Consider the following 19,847-nt stretch of genomic DNA (forward strand, 5'->3'; position numbering starts at 1 on the left):
ACTGTAATGTTCCAGCCATTGAAAATGGCTGGAACATTGAAATTCAGCCCTGATCAGTGCTGCTGTAGCACTGGCCATTGGCTGGAGCTGGGTGATCGATGCTTCACCCGCCCCCAGCTCTGATTGGAGAGACCGGTCTTGTGACCGCTCTCTCCAATCAATGTGGATCTGCGGCCTGTGACCGTCCCTGGAAGCCGAGGAGAGCGGTAAGTTGTTGTCCCCGCCGCCCGCCCCTGTCCCCGATCGCCCCGCCGCCCGCCCCTGTCCCCGATCGCCCCGCCGCTGCTCCCGCTTCACCGCCGCTGTCTCCGATCGCCCCGCCGCTGCTCCCGCTTCACCGCCGCTGTCTCCGATCGCCCCGCCGCTGCTCCTGCTTCACCGCCGCTGTCTCCGATCGCCCCGCCGCTGCTCCCGCTTCACCGCTGTCCCCGCCGCTGTCTCCGATCGCCCCGCCGCTGCTGCCGCTGTCTCTGATCGCCCCGCCGCTGCTGCCGCTTCACCGCTGTCCCCGCCGCCATGCTCCCGATGCACCGCTGTCTCCGCCGCCATGCTCCCGCTCCACCGCTGTCTCCGCCGCCATGCTCCCGCTGCACCGCTGTCTCCGCCGCCGCTCCCGATCCACCGCCGTCCCCGCCGCCATGCTCCCGCTGCACCGCTGTCTCCGCCGCCGCTCCCGATCCACCGCCGTCCCCGCCGCCATGCTCCCGCTGCACCGCCGTCCCCGCCGCCATGCTCCCGCTGCACCGCCGTCCCCGCCGCCATGCTCTTGCTGCACCGCTGTCTCCGCCGCCGCTCCTGATCCACCGCCGTCCCCGCCGCCATGCTCCCGCTGCACCGCTGTCTCCGCCGCCGCTCCCGATCCACCGCCGTCCCCGCCGCCATGCTCCCGCTGCACCGCTGTCTCCGCCGCCGCTCCCGATCCACCGCCGTCCCGCCGCCATGCTCCCGCTGCACCGCTGTCTCCGCCGCTCCCGATCCACCGCCGTCCCCGCCGCCATGCTCCCGATCCACCGCCGTCCCCGCCGCCGCTCCCGATCCACTGCCGTCCCCGCCGCCATGCTCGCCACTGTCCCCGCCGCCGTCGCACCCACCTTTTTCAGTCGCTGCTGCCCCCGATTGGCGGCGGCCGCCGCCTCCTTCATCGGCTGCCCCTTCTCCATCGCCACACCACCTATCCCTCCATGTGCTGCAAGCCACCCTCCCCCCACGTGGGGGGAGGGTGGCTGGCTTGCAGCACATGTGGGGGGAGGGTGGCTGGCTTGCAGCACATGTGGGGGGAGGGTGGCTGGCTTGCAGCACATGTGGGGGGAGGGTGGCTGGCTGGCTTGCAGCACATGTGGGGGGAGGGTGGCTGGCTGGCTTGCAGCACATGTGGGGGGAGGGTGGCTGGCTTGCAGCACATGTGCTGCAAGCCACCCTCCCCCTACATGTGCTGCAAGCCACCCTCCCCCTACATGTGCTGCAAGCCAGCCACCCTCCCCCTACATGTGCTGCAAGCCCCCCTCCCTCCCCCTACATGTGCTGCAAACCCCCCTCCCTCCCCCTACATGTGCTGCAAGCCCCCCTCCCTCCCCCTACATGTGCTGCAAGCCCCCCTCCCTCCCCCTACATGTGCTGCAAGCCCCCCTCCCTCCCCCTACATGTGCTGCAAGCCCCCCTCCCTTCCCCTACATGTGCTGCAAGCCCCCCTCCCTCCCCCTACATGTGCTGCAAGCCCCCCTCCCTCCCCCTACATGTGCTGCAAGCCCCCCTCCCTTCCCCTACATGTGCCATCTCTCTCTCCCATCAGACTCTGCCCCCCTACCCGATCTGCTGCCTGCTCTCTCCCATTTTCCATCTACTGCCCCCTCTCACCCTCCTCGATCTGTTGCCTCCTTCATCTGCTGCCTCTTCTGTCTGCTGTGATCCTGCTGCCTAGATCCATCCTGTAAGGTAGGTATCCCCATCTCACCCCCCCCATCCTCTGCCGCTCCTCCATCCGCTGCGCCATTTCCCATCTTCCATCCGCTGCGCCCTTTCTCATCTGCCGCCCCGCCCTCTCGCATCGCATTATCCAGCGCAGTTGCTCGCTTCCAGACTTCAGTGGATGATGCGATGCGAGACTCGTGCATTGCTCTCACGTTTGGCACTGGTCTTGGCAGGCGCTCATTTTTTTTTTTTTCTACTGATGTCTGTATTTTTTATTTCGCCAAACTAATTTTTTTTGTATGGGGGGGGGTCTAGTTTCCAAAATGGGATCACATGTGGGGGAGCTCCATTGTTTAGGCACCTCAGGGGGTCTCCAAATGAAACATGGCGTCTGCTAATAATTCCAATCAATTTTACTGTGAAATGGCGCTCCTTCTCTTCTGAGCCCTGCCGTATGCCCAAACAATTGATTTCCACCACATATGAGGTATCGTCGTACTCAGGAGAAATTGCACAATACATTTTATGGTGCATTTTTTCCTGATACCCTTGTGGAAAAAACAGCTACCTGTTTGAAAAAACAATTTTGTGGTAAAAAAAATAAAATATTTTCACGGCTCAACATTACAAACGTTTGTGAAGCCTCCAGGGGTTCAAAGTGCTCCCTAAACAGCTAGATAAATTCCATGAGGGGTCTAGTTTCCAAAATGGGGTCAATTGTGGGGGAGCTCCATTGTTTAGGCACTTCAGGGGGTCTCCAAACGCAACATAGCGTCCGCTAATAATTCCAACCAATTTTGCTGTGAAATGGCGCTCCTTGCCTTCCGAGTCCTTTCGTGCGCCCAAACATTTGATTTCCACCACATATGGGGTATCTGCGTACTCAGGAGAAAATGCACAATACATTTTATGGTGCATTTTTTCCTGATACCCTTGTGATAAAAAAAAGCTACCTGGTTGAAGCAACAGTTTTGTGGTAAAAAAAAAAATTTTTCTTTTCACGGCTCAACGTTATAAACTTCTGTGAAGCCCCCAGGGGTTCAAAGTGCACATAAAACATCTAGAAAAAATATTTGAGGGCTCTAGTTTCCAAAATGGGGTCACTTATGGGGGAGCTCCATTGTTTAGGCACCTCGGGGAGTCTTCAAACCCGACATGGCGTCCGCTAATGAGTGCAGCTAATTTTGCACTCAAAAATTCAAATGGCGCTCCTTGCTTTCCGAGTCCTGCTGTGTGCCCAAACATTTGATTTCCACCACATATGGGGTATCTGCGTACTCAGGAGAAAATGCACAATACATTTTATGGTGCATTTTTTCCTGATACCCTTGTGATAAAAAAAAGCTACCTGGTTGAAGCAACAGTTTTGTGGTAAAAAAAATTTTTTTCTTTTCACGGCTCAACGTTATAAATTTCTGTGAAGCCACCAGGGGTTCAAAGTGCACATCAAACATCTAGAAAAAATATTTGAGGGCTCTAGTTTCCAAAATGGGGTCACTTATGGGGGAGCTCCATTGTTTAGGCACCTCGGGGAGTCTTCAAACCCGACATGGCGTCCGCTAATGAGTGCAGCTAATTTTGCACTCAAAAAATCAAATGGCGCTCCTTGCCTTCCGAGTCCTGCTGTGTGCCCAAACATTTGATTTCCACCACATATGGGGTATCTGCGTACTCAGGAGAAAATGCACGATACATTTTATGATGCATTTTTCCTGATACCCTTGTGAAAATACTAATTTTTATGGCTAAAGTAACATTTTTGTGTTAAAAAAGTAAAATTTTCATTTTTTCGTCTACATTGCTTTGGTTGCTGTGAAGCTCCTAAAGGGTTAATAAACTTCTTGGATGTGGTTTTGAGCAGAGTGAGGGGTGCAGATTTTAGAATTGGGTCACTTTTGGGTATTTTCTGTCGCCTAGGTTTCTCAAATCACTCCAAATGTGATGTGGTACCTAAAAAATTTTTTTTGTAAATTTTGTTGGAAAAATGAGAAATTGGTGATGAACTTTGAACCCTTCTAACTTCCTAACGGAATTTTTTTTTTTTCAAAAATTGCGCTGGTGTAAAGTAGACATGTGGGAAATGTTATTTAGTAACTTTTTTGTGTGACATATCTCTCAGATTTATGGGCATAAAATTTCAAATTTTGAAAATTGCAAAATTTTCAAACTTTTCGCCAAATTTCCGAAATTTTCACAAATAAACGCAAAACATATCTGCCTAAATTTACCACTGACATGAAGTACAATATGTCACGAAAAAACAATCTAAGAATCGCCAGGATCCGTTGAAGTGTTCCAGAGTTATAACCTGTCAAAGTGACACTGGTCAAAATTGCAAAAAATGGCCGGGTCTTTAAGGTGAAAACAGGCTGGGGGCTGAAGGGGTTAAATTTCCACCTCTTTTAGGTAATTTGACTTTTTCAATGGCATTGACTTTCATGCCATTAAAATTACCAGCGTGAGCGTCGCGAAAATGCTGAGACGCACCTGATAATTTTCTGGTGGTGGCATTGTTCACATCATAGATGTGTTCCGGTATCCTCTTTCTAAGCGGTCGACAAGTGCTGCCTATATATTGCAACTGGCAGATTGTACAAGAGATCAGATAAACTACATGATCTGAACTGCAGTTTATCAGGGACATTATTTCATAAGTTTTTTTGTCCGTATATGAGGAAAAGTTTTTGACGTTTGACATATAGCCACAGAGTCCACAGGTTTTATGTCCGCATTTATAGGATCCTGTGGTAGGTAACCAGTTATCGGTATTTTTTTCACATTAGAAAAATCGCATCTATTGGTATGGTCACTTGGTGACAAAATAGATCCCATAGTGGTGTTTCTCTTTGAGACAAATTTAACCCCATCTTTCAAAATTTGGTGCAAAGTATCATCTGTAGATAAAATGGGTAAATATTTTTTGATGATTCTAGTCACATCATAATAGTTTTTACTATACATAGTGGAAAAAACAACCGGTAATTCCTTCTGGGGGCTGATTTTATTCATTTCAAGGTATTGTGATCTACTTTTGATACTGGCTTGGACTGTTTCTAGGAGAAGAAATGTTTACTTCTATATAAGATGTTTATTGTATGACTTATAGTTCCTTACCAAGTTTTGTTATAAAATGGAAAGCCAGATTAACAATACCAATGATAATCAAAACCTTGAAAGTTTTTTTATTTCTGATCAAATAAGAATGGAGAGAGCTGCAAAAATTTTTTCACTGAATAAACATGATACCCCTACGGAAACGCATATTGAATTAAATCAACTCATGTGGGAATTGGAAAAAATAATGTCGGCGAGAATTCGTACCTGGTGGGACAGTAAGACTTTACAAGCATATCTCGACAAAAACATGATTCCCAGGGGACTCCGCCTGAATAAAAGACCCACAGTAGAGTTTAACCAGGATTTTGTTGGAAAATGGGATTTAATCTTATCCGACTGCTCCAAGAAACTTATTCAATTGATTGTTGAACAAGAACAGAACAAAATATCGGACTTGGAGAATAAAATTAAAGAAATTGAAACTTCTCTTGTGCAATATACCAGTTTTGATTCATATAAAACCATGAGAGAACAGATAAATGCCAAAATTACCACTCTTGAGGACATAATAACTACATTTAAAGAGAAAAAGTTTGTTCGAGATCTGAGAGATTATGAAGACAACAAAATCTACAACTGACACAATTTTAGAAGATTTTCCCAGACTGGTCCTAGGTCTATATTAAAAAACAAAAAACACAATACTCCTACCCGTGTCAATTTTTCCTCTACAGATCCTGAAACTACCGATGTGGACTCTACGGACTATAACACAGATACATCTGATACCAACTTTGACATTCCATCCACTTCTCTGAATGTTTCAAAAAACTCAAAAAACCAACCCTTCTTTCAGAAAAAACGAAAAAAACAAGGAGGGGTGGTCGGAAACACAGAAAGCAATATGTATCTGTGAGACCCCAGGGTTCAGTTGCCACAAATATACCTGTACCTGGGCAGGGAAGGATCTCCACATTAGGTAATCCCACATACAACATTTCCACTTCAAGCCTGGAGGGGGAGCTCTACAAGTCGAGTTCAGGTGAGGTCCCCTTTAAAGCCAGGTTTGGAGGCGGAGTCAGAGAGACAGTTGACAGTTGGAGAAAAAGAGACTGTGCGAGCAGAGATTGAGGGGAGACATCAAAATGGAGAGGGCAGTGCTTAGCCCGCACAAGTAACTGTGTGACCGCCTGAGGGATCAAGAGTGAGGCAAAAGAGGAGTGACCAGGGAGGTGGAGCCAGACCGCTTCATCTCCAAGGAACAGCGCTGATTATCGGACACCGGCGTCCGAGATTGTGAGGGATCTAATCTGCCCAGCAATAAAGACCGGGGGCCAGGGAGACTGCAGATCTCCTGGCCGCAGCAGCACCTGAAGGCAAAGCCGCTACACAGAGCTTAGGGATCGCAGTGAGTACAGCAGTGCCCCTTAGAGAAGCTCCCGCCGCCTGCCATACAGGTGAAGACAGTGAGAGAGGGACAAGGTATAGCTACAGGCAGCCTAGTACCAAGGAGAAACATAGCGCAGCAGGGAGGCCACACAACTGACCTGGTGCAGAGATCCTGAACTGTTCCCAGATCACCAAAAACTGTAACATCAGAAACTGAACCCATTTTTAACACCTGCAAGTAAAACCTGGTCAAAGTTAATGAATTGGTGTGATGCACTTTATTTCTTCATCTGAGGAGCCATAGGCTGCTGCACTAAAGTGACAGTTGAAAAGGCTGTGAAGAAAAACCGCCATATGTGTGTACTGCTAAAACTGCCCTAGGGACCCCACTTCACCTACGGGAAGCGTAAACAACTGGCTGCCTAACCATCACCCCAGAGGTCTGACCTGCAGCCCCAGTAACCATACTGGAACCGTAGGTGGCGTCACGAAATACTTTTATTTATTTATTTATTTTTTTTTCTTTATTATTTTTTTTTATTTATTTATTTATTTTTTTAATTATTTATTATTTATTGACTTTCAGCGACCACCAGGGCCACGGAACCGGGCACAGGCCCCCGTGACATAATCCCATTAACCAACACCCGGAACCGAGTACCCCACGGCCTTGGGGCGGGTCATATCAACACAGTTACTATACCAGGGGGAAAAAGAAGTAAATGTTGTTGATAATTATTCTGTTATAAACATGTCGGCATGCATTTTAAACAATAGTGAAATAAGTGTTTTAAAAAGGGGTCTGAATTTTGTTCCCAACAGAAGGTTTGACCTTTTTAAAACAATATTGGATGTTAATAAATTCATCCGAAAATTAACAGTAAAAAAACACTTCTTTCATAATGAAAATGTTTCTTATGTTTCAAATGCATCAGCCGATACTTTCTGTTCCCCCCTATCATTCAAGAAACAAATGGCGTTACAAAATTTGTATGATCTTTCAAGCGATAATAATACGAACATTAGTGCACATTGTGCGGTTCCTTACATGAATGTTCCCAATCCGTTTTTCTATCCTATTCCCTCGAGATGGGAACAGATGACTAGGGTTGAGTGCGGTTCGTGGTTCGTGGTTCTCCAGTTCGCGGCTCGAGTGATTTTGGGGCCTGTTCTAGATCGAACTAGAACTCGAGCTTTTTTTCAAAAGCTCGATAGTTCTAGATACGTTCGAGAACGGTTCTAGCAGCAAAAAAACAGCTAATTCCCAGCTGGCTTTCCGCTGTAATAGTGTAAGTCACTCTGTGACTCACACTATTATGAAATTTCAGTGTATAGTGTGCGGGAACAGCGCATTGAGATCACTGCTGTATGGATAATGGCGATCGCCATTTTTTTTTTTTTTCCTTGTCTTCCTTCCCTAAGCGTGCGCGTGTAGTGGGGAGGGCCAGCTTGTCAGCCAATCCCAGACACACACACAGCTAAGTGGACTTTTAGCCAGAGAAGCAATGGCATGTGTGATAGGATGTCCATGTCACATGTCCCTGCATTATAAAAACGAGTATCTGCCCGTCCGGACGCCATTATGTCTTCTGCGTCCTTGGTGTCAGACATCACTGGCGCAGCTCCGTCCTTTGTCCTATCGCCGATACTGCTGTATGCGCTCCATACACAGCGCTGGACAGCTTAGAGATAGCACTTTCTATCAGTCCTTTTAAGGGCTCGTACCGGCAGGGTCAGAGCCATAGGTGACAGGTCCTGAAAACAGAGACAGCGTCTGTGTAGCTAAGGTCAGGGATTTCCTCGCTGCATTTTCCCATTAGGAGGGAATAGAAAGGCAGGCTTCCTTTCCTCTACCCAGAGCCCCACAATCCTGGCACTGTACCCTCCTGTCCTCTGCACACTCCAACTCATTATAACTAAGCCATTATACTAGCAAACACTGAGTGAACCTAGTGGCATCCTAAACGTGGCTATTGGACTTCTGTATAGTCCCAGTAGTGCACAGATATTTGCAGCACGTCTGCCTGCATTGCACACTCAAACTGATAGTTACTAAGCCATTATACTAGCAAACACTGAGTGTACCTAGTGGCATCCTAAACGTGGCTGTTGGACTTCTGTTTAGTCCCACTAGTGCACAGATATTTGCAGCACCTCTGCCTGCATTGCACACTCCAACTCATTATAACTAAGCCATTATACTAGCAAACACTGAGTGAACTTAGTGGCATCCTAAACGTGGCTATTGGACTTCTGTATAGTCCCACTAGTGCACAGATATTTGAAGCACGTCTGCCTGCATTGCACACTCCAACTCCTTATAACTAAGCCATTATACTAGCAAACACTGAGTGTACCTAGTGTCATCCTAAACGTGGCTGTTGGACTTCTGTATTGTCACACTAGTGCAAAGATATTTGCAGCACGTCTGCCTGCATTGCACACTCAAACTCATTATAACTAAGCCATTATACTAGCAAACACTGAGTGTACCTAGTGTCATCCTAAACGTGGCTATTGGACTTCTGTATAGTCCCACTAGTGCACAGATATTTGCAGCACCTCTGCCTGCATTACACACTCAAACTCCTTATAACTAAGCCATTATACTAGCAAACACTGAGTGTACCTAGTGGCATCCTAAACGTGGCTGTTGGACTTCTGTATAGTCCCAGTAGTGCACAGATATTTGCAGCACCTCTGCCTGCATTGCACACTCCAACTCATTATAACTAAGCCATTATACTAGCAAACACTGAGTGTACCTAGTGTCATCCTAAACGTGGCTATTGGACTTCTGTATAGTCCCACTAGTGCACAGATATTTGCAGCACCTCTGCCTGCATTGCACACTCCAACTCATTATAACTAAGCTATTATACTAGCAAACACTGAGTGTACCTAGTGTCATCCTAAACGTGGCTATTGGACTTCTGTATAGTCCCACTAGTGCACAGATATTTGCAGCACCTCTGCCTGCATTGCACACTCCAACTAATTATAACTAAGCCATTATACTAGCAAACACTGAGTGTACCTAGTGTCATCCTAAACGTGGCTATTGGACTTCTGTATAGTCCCACTAGTGCACAGATATTTGCAGAACCTCTGCCTGCATTGCACACTCCAACTGATAGTTACTAAGCCATTATACTAGCAAACACTGAGTGTACCTAGTGGCATCCTAAACGTGTCTGTTGGACTTCTGTATAGTCCCAGTAGTGCACAGATATTTGCAGCACGTCTGCCTGCATTGCACACTCCAACTCATTATAACTAAGCCATTATACTAGCAAACACTGAGTGTACCTAGTGTCATCCTAAACGTGGCTATTGGACTTCTGTATAGTCCCACTAGTGCACAGATATTTGCAGCACGTCTGCCTGCATTGCACACTCTAACTGATAGTTACTAAGCCCTTATACTAGCAAACACTGAGTGTACCTAGTGGCATCCTAAACGTGGCTGTTGGACTTCTGTATAGTCCCAGTAGTGCACAGATATTTGCAGCGCCTCTGCCTGCATTGCACACTCCAACTCATTATAACTAAGCCATTATACTAGCAATTTATGCTGCCAGTTTAAGGGCCGTAGTTGCATTGTCAGGGATATTTATTCTTTATTATTCTGCTGTTAATAAAGATAGACCACCGCTGCAATCTACACCACCTCTCAATTTTTACTACCACATTTTCAGTGCACAATCTTGTCGCAATCAACATGAGTGGCAAAATGACAGATGCTGATGGAAAGGGGAAGAGGCGTGCTTTAAAAGGAAAAAAAGGGTTTGTCCGTGGGGAAGGTGGCAAAGCTCCATTATCATCTGCTGAAGATAGAACATCTACCAGCAAAAGTAAGATGTCTACTACTTACCGTGGACAATCCGATGTGCTCCCTTTTTTACGGACACAAACAACAGGAACAAAGGTAGATGATGGCCAAAAAAGGAAAATGCTTGAATGGATCTCAAGTGGTCCAACAAGTGCCCTCTCAGCCACTTCAAGTACCGCATCCAAAAAACACCAGTCTTCTGAGTTGTGATCCCAATCAAACTTGCTTTCTCCCAGCTCTGTCAGCCCTGCACAGTATGGTGGAACTGAGATGGCTGAGTCTGCAGAGCTGTTCAGTCACACTATAGCCTGGGAATCAGAGGTCTGCTCCCAAGCTACAGTGAGTACAGACCAGGAAATGGTCTGCAGTGATGCCTAGAACCTTTGTGACTCTGATTCAGGCCGTGAGGACCAAGTTTCTGAGCATAATGTTGACCCTTTGTCACAAACTGTAACACCTGTGGTTATAGACAATGAGGAACATACTGATGAAGATGAGACGCAGATACCCGATTGGGATGACAACTTAAATATTCTTTCAGGGCAAGAAGAGGCTCGGTCTGAGGGGGAGGGGAGTGCAAACACAACAATTGATGATGAAGTTCTAGATCCCACCTACTGTCAACCCCCAGTCAGGCACTCGAGGAGGTCAACAGAGGCGGTGGAGGAGGATGCAACCGACGACGAAGTTACCTTGCGCCTTCCTGGACAGAGTCGGAGCACTGGTAGCACGTCTACAACTGCATCCTCAGCCACCACTCTGCCTCTGAGCACTAGTCGGGGGGGCTCAGCAAGGTTGCATGCCCTCTAAGCCTTGCCTAGCCTGGTCATTTTTTGACATAGAAAAAGATCGCCCAAATTATGTGATGTGTAAAATTTGTCGTGATTCTGTTAGTAGAGGTCAAAACCTCAGCGGTTTGACAACTTCTTCCATGAATCGTCACATGAATAAATATCATACGTCCCGGTGGGAAGCTCACCATGCTGCAATGCGGCCTAGCGGAGCGAACCATCCACGGCCTGCCCCTTCCAGTGCATCCGCGCGCTCTTCATCTTCTAGGACTGTGGGGACAGCTGTCACACCTGGTTTTCCACGCACAACTTCCACCCCTGTAACCGCAACAGACAGTTTGCTTGGTAGGTCGTCAGTTGGTTTGGAAGGGGAAACAAGTGAGTGTGTACAGCTCTCTCAGACATCGATAGCACCAACTTTGGATGAAGGCAACATCATGTCTCCGCCTGCACTTTCCTCACAAACCTGCATTTTTCCAGGGACACCCTACTCAACACCGTCTACACACAGCAGCCAGATCTCTGTCCCTCAGATGTGGTCAAATAAAAGGCCATTTCCTGCGACCCATGACAAAGCTAAGAGGTTGACTCTATCCCTCTGTAAGCTCTTGGCTACCGAAATGCTGCCTTTCCGCCTAGTGGACACACAGGATTTTAGAGACCTTATGTCTGTCACTGTGCCCCAGTACCAGATGCCTAGTCGCCACTACTTCTCTAAGAAAGGTGTGCCCGCGCTACACCAGCATGTCGCACACAACACCGCTTCCTTGAGAAACTCTGTGTGTGAACGGGTGCATTTCACCACCGATACTTGGACCAGTAAGCATGGACATGGATGTTACATGTCGCTGACTGGGCACTGGGTAACTATGGTGATAGATGGTGAAGGGTCTGCTGCACAAGTCTTGCCGTCCCCACGACTTGTGTGTCAATCCTCTGTCTGTCCAAGTTCCGCCACTGCTTCTGCCTCCTCCACCTCATCTGGGTCCTCCACCTCCGCCCCAAGCCTGCCTGGTCAGGCCACCAGCGTTCTCACTGCGCAGAAGGAATCACGCACCCCTCATTACTATGCTGGCAGCAGAGCGCAACGGCATCAGGCGGTCTTTAGCTTGACATGTCTTGGGAATAGGAGTCACACAGCTGAGGAGTTGTGGTCAGCTCTGCGGTCAGAGTTTAATAAATGGTTGTCTCCACTCAACCTGCAGCCTGGTAAGGCCGTGTGCGACAATGCTGCAAACCTGGGTGCGGCCCTTCGCCTGGGCAAGGTGACACACGTGCCTTGTATGGCTCATGTGTTGAACCTTGTCGTCCAGCAATTCTTAACACACTATCCCGGCCTAGATGGCCTTCTGACCAGGGCACGAAAACTGTCTGCTCACTTCCGCCGTTCAACCGCCGCAGCTGAGCGACTTGCATCGCTCCAGAAGTCTTTCGGCCTGCCGGTTCATCGCCTGAAATGCGATGTGGCGACACGCTGGAATTCGACTCTCCACATGTTACAGCGACTGTGGCAGCACCGCCGAGCCCTGGTGCAATACGTCATGACGTATAGCCTGGGACAATGAGATGCAGAGGTGGGGCAGATCACCCTGATGGAGTGGTCTCAGATCAAGGACCTATGCACCCTTCTGCACAGTTTCGACATGGCGACGAATATGTTTAGCGCTGACAATGCCATTATCAGCATGACAATTCCAGTCATTTACATGCTGGAGTACACGCTAAACACTATTCGGAGTCAGGGGGTGAGACAACAGGAAGGGGAGAAACTACAGGAGGATTCATATGCGCAAGGGACAACAACATCACCAAGGTCCAGACGTTCATCATCACCAACGCCACAGGCATGGGACCATGGGGGACAGGGATCAACAAGGGCGCATAGTAGCAGGCGAAATGTTGAGGAAGGTGCAGGAGAACATGAAGAAGTGGAGGACGAACTGTCCATGGACATGGAAGACTCAGCAGATGAGGGAGACCTTGGTCAAATTTCAGTTGAAAGAGGTTGGGGGGAGATGTCAGAGGAAGAAAGAACGGGTAGCACCTCTATGCCACAAACACAGCGTGGACTTGGTCCGCATGGCTGCGCAAGACACATGAGTGCCTTCTTGTTGCACTACCTCCAACATGACCCTCGTATTGTCAAAATTAGAAGTGATGATCCTCGGTACAAGTCCAAATTTTGTGACATAATTCCAGCCATAGAAAGGGACGCACGTATGCAGGAGTATCAGCAAAAGCTGTTACTCGATCTTAGCTCGGCTTTTCCACCAAACAACCGTGCAGGTGCTGGGAGTGATTCTCCCAGTTGTAACTTGACAAACATGGGACGGTCTCGTCATCTTCATCAATCTACCCGTACCAGTAGGACTGTATCTGGTGCTGGTAACAGCAATTTTATGGAATCTTTTCATAATTTTTTTAGACCCTCCTTTGCAAGGCCACCAGAGACAACAAGTCTGACACATAGTCAACGGCTGGAGAGGATGATACAGGAGTATCTCCAAATGAACATCGATGCCATGACTTTGCAAATGGAGCCTTGCTCCTTTTGGGCTTCAAATCTAGAAAAATGGCCAGAGCTCTCCAGTTATGCCTTGGAGATTTTGTCGTGTCCAGCTGCCAGCGTTGTCTCTGAATGTGTGTTCAGTGCTGCTGGGTGTGTGCTGACAGATAAGCGCACGCATCTGTCCAGTGACAATGTGGACAGACTAACGTTCATCAAAATGAACAAGTCGTGGATCCACCAGGAATTTACTACCCCTGTGTCATCCTGGGGAGAGTAAATGCTTGTGGATTTGGAATGTGCTTGATGCAAATCAAAACATCCTGTTTGCAACTAGGGCACAAGTGCTGCCACTGATAAGGTGTCTGTGTGGCCCAATTTTTGGAAAAAAAGGGAGACTCCGCTTGGAGTAACCCTTGCTTGCTGTGTTTTTTAAAAATGATCCAAGATGAACAGAGCTGGTATCAGGAAATACTTTGCTACCTACCCCGGTATCATCCTGGGGACGGTTAAGAATAGCGTATTTTTGAATGTGCTTGATGCAAATCTAGCTGTGAAGTGTACAACTAGGGCACAAGTGCTGCCACTGAATGGGTGGGTGTGTGTGGGGCCCAATTTTTGGAAAAAAAACGGAGACTCCGCTTGGAGTAACCCTTGCTTGCTGTGTTTTTTTAAAAATGATCCAAGATGAACAGAGCTGGTATCAGGAAATACTTTGCTACCTACCCCGGTGTCATCCTGGGGACGGTTAAGAATAGCGTATTTTTGAATGTGCTTGATGCAAATCTAGCTGTGAAGTGTACAACTAGGGCACAAGTGCTGCCACTGAATGGGTGGGTGTGTGTGGGGCCCAATTTTTGGAAAAAAAGGGAGACTCCGCTTGGAGTAACCCTTGCTTGCTGTGTTTTTTAAAAATGATCCAAGATGAACAGAGCTGGGATCAGGAAAGACTTTGCTACCTACCCCGGTTTCATCCTGGGGACGGTTAAGTATGGCGTATTTTTGAATGTGCTTGATGCAAATCAAAACATCCTGTTTGCAACTAGGGCACAAGTGCTGCCACTGATAAGGTGTCTGTGTGGCCCAATTTTTGGAAAAAAGGGAGACCCCGCTTGGAGTCACCTTGCGGTGTTTTACATGATTTTAGAAGGGCATGCCATGCCTATATCTGTGTCTAATCCTCTTTTTCCTCGTAACGCTGTTTTGTTTTCACATGAGAATTTGTCCGTGTCACTTTCCCATGTGTTTGTGTTGTGTTGTGAGTTGTTTGTCACCTTTTGGACACCTTTGAGGGTGTTTTCTAGGTGTTTTTATGTGTTTGTGATTGCCTGCCATTGTTTCCTATGCAGTCCGAGTTCGGTTCGTCGAACGTTCGACGAACCGAACTCGAACGGGACCTCCGTTCGACGAACCGACCTCGAGCCGAACCGCGACCGGTTCGCTCATCTCTACAGATGACTGATTTTCAGAACATAGTGGAAAAAGAATTAACTGCTCTTTCTCACCAACAGGAACCTATGGTTCAAAACTTATCTAAAACAGAGAAAAATGCAATTATTTCCTTACATTAAAATCCTAGATCATTATAAAAAATTCTGACAAGGGGGGAGCAGTCGTAGTTTTGGATGTAGGACTTTATGAGAAGGAAGTGTTAAATATGTTGCAGGATTGCGATACCTACAGGAGAGTCGACTACGACCCCTCTGCGGGTATCAAAAAATCTTTGGAGAGAATTATAGAGGAGGGTCTGCATCTTGGTTTGATAGATGAAAAACAAAAAGAATTTCTTAATCCTTCTTCTTCTTTAACACCACTTTTACATGCCCTACCTAAATCACATAAAGACTTTTTTCCTCCAAAACTGAGGCCAATTGTCTCAGGCATAAATTCCATCACCGAACATCTTTCAGAGTGGTTGGACAACCATCTGCAATTCCTTCCAAAAATGTCACCCGGATATGTATTAGACAGCAAACATGTATTGAATATCATCTCACAAATAAAATGGCAAAGTAATTACAGTTGGCTAACTTGCGATGTACAATCGCTATACACATCCATCCCGCATTCACTTGCCATTTTAGCCTTGAGGGATCTACTTAAAAAATATTCTAATTATTCTTTTGAACTTCAAAATTATTTACTAGAAGTCACTCTTTTTTTTATTAAAGAACAACTACTTCACCTTCCTTGGTAATGGATATGTCCAGCTGCAGGGATGTTCAATGGACGCACGTTTTTCCTCCTCACTAGCGGGTATATTCATGTTCTGGTGGGAGGAGCAGTTTATTTTCAACCAATGTAACCCTTTTCTATCGGATATAGCACTATATCTAAGATATATAGATGATATACTTACTGTGTGGCAAAATCCAAACCAAAAAATCGAAGATTTTATTTTTTACATCAGTAATAATGCCCACAATCTCTCCTTTACTTTTTTTCATGATTTATCAAAAATTAATTTTCTAGATATACAATTTCATGGAAACAGTATTAGTGGTGAAATTAACTGTAGTATATATAGAAAGCCCATATCAGGCAACTCCCTATTACATGCGGGAAGTTGCCATCCAAGACATGTCATAGAAAACATCTCTACAGGGGAATATATCTGTGCCAGGAGGTGTTGTACTACCCAAAAAAATTTTGAGACAGAATGTGACACTATTGAAAAAAGATTTTTGGCCAGAGGCTACAAATTAAAAAAATCTTCAAAAAGCCAGAACCAAAGCCAGTATCAAAAGTAGATCACAATACCTTGAAATGAATAAAATCAGCCCCCAGAAGGAATTACCGGTTGTTTTTTCCACTATGTATAGTAAAAACTATTATGATGTGACTAGAATCATCAAAAAATATTTACCCATTTTATCTACAGATGATACTTTGCACCAAATTTTGAAAGATGGGGTTAAATTTCTCTCAAAGAGAAACACCATTTTGGGATCTATTTTGTCACCAAGTGACCATACCAATAGATGCGATTTTTCTAAAGTAGAAAAAAATACCGGTAACTGGTTACCTACCACAGGGTCCTATAAATGCGGACATAAAACCTGTGGACTCTGTGGCTATATGTCAAACGTCAAAAACTTTTCCTCATATACGGACAAAAAAACTTATGAAATAACGTCCCTGATAAACTGCAGTTCAGATCATGTAGTTTATCTGATCTCTTGTACAATCTGCCAGTTGCAATATATAGGCAGCACTTGTCGACCGCTTAGAAAGAGGATATCGGAACACATCTATGATGTGAACAATGCCACCACCAGAAAATTATCAGGTGCGTCTCAGCATTTTCGCGACGCTCACGCTGGTAATTTTAATGGCATGAAAGTCAATGCCATTGAAAAAGTCAAATTACCTAAAAGAGGTGGAAATTTAAAAGATATTGTCAGGTTTCCAGGTTTTCCAGTTCTCTTTTGACTGCCCTTGCCCTCGGTTAACATGGAGGTTACCGTTCTGTTGCCCTACTTCCTGTCCAGCAGCTTAAAAGGCCGCCTCCCAGCCCAGTCCAGTGCCTGAGTATACTGCCTGCTGTGTGCTCCTGCTGTGTTTGCTGCTTATTCCGGATTGCCTCGGGATTCCCCTAAAGGACTACCTACCGATTGTCTCAGGACTGTACCCGGCTCTTAAGGCTGTGCCCGGATTCCGTTTACCATCTTCGGTCAGCACTCCGCCTGGTTCTCTTTTGGTTCGTAACCATCCTGGATAAACATTTCCGTACGGACACTCATTGACTTTACCGCTTGCTCCTTATCCCGGCCGCTGCGCATTTAGGCCTTCCGGGGTAGATTGCCGGACAGTCCCTGTATAGGGGTTCGCTCCGGTGGTCTCCCTGGGGGAGTCCGGTGCGTGGTCCCGGGAATCCCCTGCGCGTCTATTCCGGAAAGTATTGTATGTGTTATTGTATTGTTGTGTTTGTTCTGTTTCTACCGTGGTGACATACTATAAAACATCTGTACCCGGAACTCGTCTCTGATTGTCATTGCCCTACGCTATCGAAATCCTCAGAACATAGAATAAGTATTACATTATACTCAGGCCATTAGAGGATTTCGCTGGGGCAATGACTGAGACACGAGGAGTAGATCAGCTTTTTTCTATGATTAACTCCTTGCAGCAGGAGATGGAGGTGGTGCAGACTAAGCTTAGAGATGTGGAGGCGCAGCTGGGCCATGATCACCAGGTACTGGGTCCGGCTATACAGGATTTGCGAGTCAGAGTGGAGGCTCAGGAAGCCGTCCCCACTACGTCCGTACCAGCTGCCGGTATGCCTAGGTTACCCCCATTCCGTTTTAATGGTGATCGTAGTCAGTTCCGTGGATTTATTAACCAATGTATACTGTTTTTCGATGTACATGCTGATTATTACCGTTCTGACCGGTCCAAAGTGTTATGTATCATCATGTTATTAACCTCACGAGCACTGGCTTGGGCTAATCCGATGATAGAAAACCGGGACATCCGTTTAAATCACCTAGATGACTTTCTGAACGCAATGGCGCAGATGTTTGATGATCCGAATCGCCGTGCTACCGCTGAATCTGCTCTCCTTTCCTTACGTCAGGGAAAGCGCTCTGTCATTGAATACGCCACTGAGTTCAGGAGGTTAGTGGTAGACACCGACTGGGGAAACAATGCATTATTGTCCGTTTTCAGAAAGGGTTTGTCCGGTACCATCAAGGACGAGTTAGCCCGTTCCGAATCCCCAGGGGATTTTGACCTGTTTCTCCAGCACTGTGTGCGCATAGATACCCGTTTAACGGAACGTAGACAGGAAAAATGGGCAGCTATAAACCGTATAAATAATAATACATTTCCTTCCAGAGAACCGGCTTTCAGGACGCCACGGGAGGCTGAGGACGTTCCTATGCAAGTGGACTCTCTACAAAAGCGAGAGACCAACGAACGTCGTGAACACCGGCTCCGTGAGCGTTTGTGTTTCTACTGCGGTCAATCGGACCATTTTTTAATCGACTGCCCGAAACGTCCGAATCGCCCAAATAAGGTATTGGCAGCCATGGCAGAGTGTGATAACACGGACGCAGAGTCTGATATCTCTGAGGCAAGTGGACACTTGGATGCGGTATTTCCCTTGACGGTAATGTCTACCTCACCGAAGGACTCAGAAGGGAAATATACCCATTGTTCACTCCCCATTCAGATCCGGTGGGAGGGACAGCTAATTCCTACCTCTGCAATGATAGACTCTGGGGCAGGGGGAAATTTCATGGACTTTTCTTTTGCTAGTAAACACGGTATCCGGACTCAGCAAAGATCCTTACCGGTTACCATGGAGACGGTAGACGGATCTCCGTTAACATCTGGACCAGTGGATCGGGAAACAGTACCGCTAGAATGCGTGATGAAACCAGGTCAGCAGGAGACTCTTGTTTTCATGATGATCTCTTCTCCACATTTTCCGATTATTCTAGGTATTCCGTGGCTACGGTCTACAAATCCGGTCATCAATTGGGAAACTAAGGAGATATCCTTCCCACCGCAGAGTGATCCGGCCATTTGTCCAACTGTTCCGGTTCCGGTAACACCACATGCAGAAGGCACGGTACAGGTACCCGTTTTACCCTCGGTTTATCGTGACTTCGCTGACATATGCGACAAAAGAAAGGCCGATCGGCTTCCTCCGCATAGACCGTATGATTGCCCCATAGACTTACTCCCAGGGGCAGAAATCCCGTTTGGTCATGTTTACCCGTTGGCGGCACCTGAGCTAGAAGCCCTAAAGGAGTATATTGATGAAAGCCTGGCCAAGGGATTTATTCGCCCGTCTACCTCGCCCGCAGGGGCACCCATCTTTTTTGTGAAAAAGAAGGAGGGGACTCTGAGACCCTGTATTGACTACCGGGAACTGAATAAAATAACCATCCGGAACCGGTATCCGTTACCGTTGATTCCGGAGCTATTGGAGAGAGTCCAACAGGCAAAGATATTCACCAAATTGGACCTCCGTGGGGCATATAATCTGCTTCGTATACGTCCCGGAGACGAGTGGAAGACCGCGTTCCGATGTCGGTACGGACATTTTGAGTATTTAGTGATGCCTTTTGGACTTTGTAACGCTCCTGCGGCATTTCAACATCTAGTTAATGATATTTTCAGGGATATCATGGACCAATTCATGGTGATCTATCTGGATGATATTCTAATCTTTTCTGATTCTCTCCAGGAACACCAGGAGCACGTCAAGACCGTACTTACCCGGCTGAGGGACAACCACCTGTACATTAAACTGGAGAAATGTGAGTTCCACTGCTCACAAATACAATTCTTAGGTTATGTCATCTCTCCTCAGGGACTGAACATGGAATCTAGCAAGATACAAGCCATTCTCGAC

Source organism: Anomaloglossus baeobatrachus, chromosome 3 (assembly GCF_048569485.1).
Source record: "Anomaloglossus baeobatrachus isolate aAnoBae1 chromosome 3, aAnoBae1.hap1, whole genome shotgun sequence".
Classification (NCBI taxonomy): domain Eukaryota; kingdom Metazoa; phylum Chordata; class Amphibia; order Anura; family Aromobatidae; genus Anomaloglossus; species Anomaloglossus baeobatrachus.